A 6871-nucleotide genomic window follows, 5' to 3' on the forward strand; every position below is an offset into this window, starting at 1 on the left:
ATTTTTCAATGAAATGTCATTTTGGCTTTGTGAGTATCCTTAGTGGCATGTACCAAATGACTCATTTCATTTGTGACCAGAGCCAAATTCAAATTTAATTTTCCAGAGGGGACAAGTTAATGTATAACCTATTGTGCCACCTGGCATCCTAAATTAAATTTCCTGAGCTTTTTTTACTGAAAACAGCATCAGGTATATGTTTTGTAAAGGCATTTTCAACTGTCAGCTGGGACTTCAGTCACTTGTATAGTTTTATAATTAATCCATTTGTTATAATTAATAAATAATAAATACCCAGGATTATTAATTTTGAAAATGACAAATGGGTTCTTTAGTTCTATGGAACTGAAATGGCATATGCTCTGAACATTACAGAAATATGAAAACTTCTCACCTGAACTGTCATTCTAAGTCATATACTAGCTATTGTGCCTGCCTCATGAATGCTATCATAGACTGAAGTGTTCATTTGAGATCAAACTCAAACCAGTTTAATTTCAAAACTCATGTTCTTTCTACCGCATAATGGTAGAGTTATACGTGTTCTGTCGAATCTTAGGAAAAGGGAGAACATTACAGAGTCTAATATAGAAAAGAGAGTTTTTCAGACTACTTCAAAATGGTATCTAGACACAAAGCCCTAATAACATTATGTATTAAAAAAAAAACAACAACTGAGGCTGTGTATATACAGAATGCTGAGTTATTAAGGCCACTTGCTGTCCAGAGTAGCCTGTCATGTCACTAAAACACTATAATTATACCACAATATGTGCCCTATAACATTCTACATTCTAGCAGAGATTTTCTCATTCATATCCAAGTATTCAAGATTGTTTTATATGTTTGACTAAACCCAAATGAGTCCTTTTAAATAGTAAACAAAGCATTTTACACGGATTTGTTTTTTTGAAGATAAATAAGATATAAATTCACGAATGAAATATTTTCTTCTTATTTCAGAAACAATTACTACCATTCTTATTTTTTAAAAAAATTTTTTTTCAACGTTTTATTTTATTTTTGGGACAGAGAGAGACAGAGCATGAACGGGGGGGGGGGAGGGGGGGGCAGAGAGAGAGGGAGACACAGAATCGGAAACAGGCTCCAGGCTCTGAGCCATCAGCCCAGAGCCTGACGGGGGGCTCGAGCTCACGGACCGCGAGGTCGTGACCTGGCTGAAGTCGGATGCTTAACCGACTGCGCCACCCAGGCGCCCCTACCATTCTTATTCTTAATCAGAGGTTAAGACTACAGACCCTGAACCACATTCAAATCACCGCTTCTTATTTGGACAACTTTGGGGAGTAGTATGATCTCTCTGGGCATCTACAGTGGGAATAACAATGATGATAACAACAACTATAACACTGACCTCATTTAGTAATTATGAGAACAGAACAATTTTATTTATGTAAAGAACTTCAGGCACTCTGCTCCTCCCTGTTTGACAGACAGTTGCATCTTCTGGTACAGTGCCAGCCATGTCCCCAAGACATGATGGTGAAGGTCAGAGTAAATGGATTCAGCTGTATCGGGCACCTGGTCACCAGGGCTGCTTTTCGCTCTGGCAAAATGGATATTGTCACCATCAGTGACGTCTTCCTTGACCTCAACTACATGATCAACATGTTCCAATATGATGCCACCCACAACAAATTGAACAGCACAATCAAGGCTGAGAATGGGAAATTTGTCATCAATGGAAAACCCATCTCCATCTTGGAGGAGAGTGATCCCACCAACATCAAAAGGCATGATGCTGGTGTTCAGCATGTTGTGGAGTCCACTGGAGTCTTCACCACATGGAAAAGTCTGGGTCTCACTTGAAGGGTGGGGCCAAGAGAGTCGTCATCTCTGCCCCTTCTGCTGGTGCCATATTTGTGATGGGAGTGAATCATGAGAAATATGGCCACTACCTCAAGATTGTTGACAATGCCTCTTGTACCACAACTGCTTGGCCCCTCTGATTAAGATCATCAGTGACAAATTTGGCGTTGTGGAGGGATACATGACTACAGTCCAGACCATCCCTGCCACCCAGAAAACTGGACAGCCCCTCTGGAAAGCTGTGGCATGATGGCAAAGTTGCTGCTCAGAACATAATCCCTGATTCTACTTGCACTGCCAAGGCTGTAGGCAAGGTCATTCCTGAGTTGAATGGGAAGCTCATTGGCATGACCTTCCAAGCCCCCAACCCCAGTATATCAGTTGTAGATCTGATGTGCATCCTGGAGAAAGCTGCCAAATATGATGACATCTAGAAGGTGGTGAAGCAGGCATCAGAGGCCTCCTCGAGGGCATCCTGGGCTACATGGAGAATCAGTTTTTCTCCTATAACTTTAACAGTGACACTCATTCTTCTACCTTCGACACTGGGGCTAGCCTAGCTCTCAGTGACCTCTTTGCCAAGCTCATTTCCTGGTATGACAGTGAATTTGGCTATAGCAACCAAGTGGTGGACATTATGGTCCATGTAGCCTCTAAGGAGTAATAGCCCGCTGGACCACCAGTCCCAGTAAGAGAAAGGAAGAGAAAGATTCTCAGCTGCTGGGGAATCTTTACCCCAACTCATCCCCTAACATACTGAGAATCTCATGACCTCTACACAGTTTCCATCCCAGATCCCCTAAAGAAGGGAGGGACTTGGGGAACCCTACTGTGTCATGTACCATCAGTAAAGTATACTGTACCAAAAACAAACAAACTTCAAACAATACTTACAGTTAGTGAGTACTCCAAAAACATCGTGTACTACTCTTTGTTGTTAAAGTCTTCATACTTATAGTACCTTAGCATGATAGCTTATTTATCTCTAATACTCAAATCTCAATCACTACTATATTTTTCTCCTTTTCTTCCTTTTTGCCTCATTTCTTCTTACCATAGTCTCTAAATAATAATTGCAAAATATTTAAAAATAAAACCCATGATGTCTGCATCTAAGCACACATACTATAAATATTTTGGAACTTTTTTTCTCAGTTCCTCCCGTAAATAGGTTATACCTATTTACACTGTAATTATGTTACATACACAATTCTAGGACTTTCTTTATTTACATAATGTTACAAAAAATCTCTTCACAACAAAAATGTTTTGTTATAAAAATATACTAGGTGTTAACGATATAAGTTAAGAATTTATACTAAGTTAATCAACAGTCTTGCCATTGTGAATCATTTAATTTCCTTTTATCTCTTTTTCTTTCATTCTTTCTTTCTTCTTCTTTTTTTTAATCATGATAGTGAATGCTATGATCCATTCATTCACCAAGTTAGAATCTTTCCTGGCTCAACAAGACAGTAGAGAACAAAAGGAGGCAAAAGCCCTATCTTTGTAGAGCTAATGTTCTAGCTGAGGAAGGACAACTACACAGATAACCTCTGTATGTGTATAAAGGAATGGCATGTGCTATAACCAACATTAAGGTAAGATATGGGTATAAATAGTAATGGGTAGGATCTCTTTTAGAAAAGCTGAATTTGGAAAGCCTCTCTGAGGAAAAGATATTTGAATAAACACCTGAATAAAATAATTAAGTCATAAAAATTTTAGTGCATAAAACTTATTACAAATATTTTTGAATGTTTGTATTTTTATATGTGGATGCAAATCAATAAATGCAAGAAATCTACATAATTTCTTGTCCTATCCAAAAGTTACTCCCTAGCAGAATTTAGCATAAAAAAAATCAGTAATATTCTACTTTGTTAATGATAGTAATAGAGACACACTCAACTCACTGGTTGACATAGGAGAGGTTGAAAATAAAGCTCACAGAGTTCCATGAGTACTCAGGCCAATTTCCTTATCTCATAGGTTAGAGGTCATAGATCTGAAAACTGACTTTGGTTTCCTATTTGCCAGCAAAATTCTCATCTGTTTCTAAAATAAAATGTGAACAATATCCACGAATATGATCTGAACAGGTTCATCTCTTTGGATTCAAGTTATGGGCAACAACATACCTATTATCTTTATACTTACAAAACAACCCAAAATTTCCTGTGGAATCCCAGTACATAGAAACCTGTTATATTCAGCAATATGTAACCTGCAAAGGATTTCTGACCGTCAGGGTGCATAATGGAAATTGCCTTTGCTTAGAAGTTTACATAATCACTTACAGTCAGCCTTCCTAGAGAAGTTCCCACATTCAGCACTACAGCCCTTTGATCATAATGCAATAGGACAAATGTCAGGAAATACATTCCCGTAAAGTGAATAAATCTTGTTCTTTAACCCAGAAATGACTATAAACATTACCTTCATGGAAATTTCTCTCATATGCATATTTTCAGCTTCTGAGAGGGGAACACCGAATGACAATTAGGTAATGGTGTTTTTAATTGAGGACAAGATTAAACCTTACTGATCAGATTCTCACATAGTGCAAACTGATCATTTTGGTCTGTATGCTATAGTAAAGACATGACACGTTGACCTCAGAGCATTCAAGAATTGTTTAATTTTCTTTGAAAGAAAAAATGAAATGGATTTTGGTAAAGTTGTCTTGAGAAAAAATTATACAATATTTATGTATCCTTTTGTAGTATGCTTCTATATTTAGCAATTGCATTTTTCCTTTAGTTTCTTTTTGTAATATAACACTGTAGATACATAGATGGGACGTTACAGAGCTTAAAAGAACCTAAACGAAGACTTACGTTCATGTCTAAGCCTCAAATTAGATTCAAGAAGAGGAAAAAGTGATTAAGAAAGAGAAACCATGAAATGAGAATGGACCCAGAAAATATAGAGGAGAATTATGTTAACATCGGGCAGCTAAGGGTCAGAAGTACCACGAAAGGAGAAGGCAGAGAGAGAAGTAGAAAGAGAGACCTCAATTGTGGATAGAAATTAAGAGGCAAGAGGGAGAGGAAGAGAAGATAAATGTCAGTAGAGAGGATTATGTCAGACCTCAAATCATTTTTAAAAAATGATGTCAGAGAGGGCAGAGAGGGGAAAGTAAAAGAAGATCTAGGGAAGATGCAGAAGACCCAAAGTCTGGATTCTTTTGACTGAAAATGACACAATCACACTACAAACGTGTTGCACTTAAGAAGAAAATATCTCAAGGATACATAAGTATCTTAGAGAACATAAGACCTAAAAGTTCAACCAGGTCTTTCCAAGGACTACTCCAGGAATGAGAAAGCTGATTGTGGAAGCTCACAGAGCCTGGCTTGCCAAGATTTAAATGAGGAATGTTTGCAGCCTGGGAAATGGCTGGTGGAGAAGCCCCAAAGCAGACCAGGAACACCGGGTCTCCTATGCAATGTCAAAGCTCAATACAGTCTGTCCTTGCCTGTGGATCAACATGTTTTCCACTCTGTAAACGATTTAAAGTAGTAAAACAACCCCCTTCCTATGACATATACACTACCCCTGTAATGTATGCCTGCACGTCACTAACCTGATTGTACTGTTCCCCCAATAATCTGAGTATGCTTTGTTCCTGCTTTTGAAACTACACATTCCTTTCCCCTGCACTCCTTGAAAGGTGCTGGTAAGATTCTCAATAAAAACTGGAGAAGAGCTCTCTTCAGGGCCATCGCCACCAGAGCGCTTGGCCTCCTCACCCTCTCCTTTCTGACTGAGGAGTCTGGATTAATCTGCCATCTGCAGCCCCAAGGTGTGCTGGTCAAATCTGGCAGCTGGTAGTGTCCAGGATTCTTTTTCTTCCACTCGTCACTTTTTCCTCCATTCTTCCCTTTTTTGCAGACTGGCTTCTGGTTAGAAGTCTGGGTTTTCTAATGTCTTTCTTTCATTGCTAGTTTTTTTATTCTTTTCTTTTCTCTTTTCTTTTCTCTTTTCTTCCTATTTAGTATAGTCCACATCAGAAACTGCTTAGATTTCTGAATTTTTAATCTCAAATTATCAAAGAAAAATCATTCAATACAGTTGGGTCAAGGATCCACCCCTGGTATATTGCTTTAATCGTCTTTCATGAGGGAGTAATAATTAAATTGAGATGAGTTAGTCTTCCAGCTGTGGGACAGTTGTCAGGGAAGGAAGTCATGGAATATGTAGGAAAACTTGAAGATATCAACTTCTTAGAACTAAAGCATATTAAAGAAAGGAGTAATGGGAGAAGAATGTCTGGAGTCAGTAAAGTAAAAGGAGTTTTGGAGAAAAACAAACAGTAAGAGAGAATGGGAGAGACAGACCGTTAAAGAGGAATCAGCCCAACTGTAACCACAGTGCTTCCCACTGACATCTATGTTTGTGAAAACTCCCTAATGCCACAAAACTTGTTACCTAGCTCTACATTTTTAGGGAGAATGGAATGCCTACTTACAAATCACATAATTTAATCTTCCACAACTGACATCTTTTAAGCACAAGGATTGACTCTTTTTCTGATTGTGGTAAGAAAACGAATAAGAGCTCTCCCCTCTTAATAGATGTTTACATGTACAAAACTGTACAATTAACTATAAGCAAAATGTTGTTTAGCAGTTCTCTAGGACTTAATATTTTTTGAATTTACACGTCTTAAATAAAGAACTGTATACCCCTTGATTAGCAAACCACCCCTCCCCCAATTATTCCACCCCTCAGCCACTAGCAACCATTCTTGTCTCTGCTTCTATGAGTTTGACTATTTGAGATATCTGATATGAGTGGAATCATATAGTGTTTGTCTTTTTTGTGACTGGCTTATTTCACTTAGCCTAATGTCCTCAACATTCATCCATGTTGTTGTATATTTCGGGATTTCTTTCTTTTTAAGGTTGGATGATAATTCATTAAATGTATATATCACATTATCTTTATCCATTTATCTGTTGAAGGACATTTAGGTTGTTTCCACATGTTGACTACTATAAATAGTAGTTGACTACTATAAATAGTGCTGCAGTGA

At 38.0% G+C, this 6871-nt stretch overlaps 1 pseudogene; it reads left to right on the plus strand.

Moving 5' to 3' along the window:
* The first annotated feature begins 1500 nt into the window (after nt 1–1500).
* LOC125170157 (glyceraldehyde-3-phosphate dehydrogenase-like) lies at nt 1501–2494 on the plus strand (annotated as a pseudogene).
* The last annotated feature ends 4377 nt before the right edge of the window (nt 2495–6871 follow it).

The sequence above is a fragment of the Prionailurus viverrinus genome, chromosome B4 (assembly GCF_022837055.1).
Source record: "Prionailurus viverrinus isolate Anna chromosome B4, UM_Priviv_1.0, whole genome shotgun sequence".
In the NCBI taxonomy this organism is placed as follows: Eukaryota; Metazoa; Chordata; class Mammalia; order Carnivora; family Felidae; genus Prionailurus; species Prionailurus viverrinus.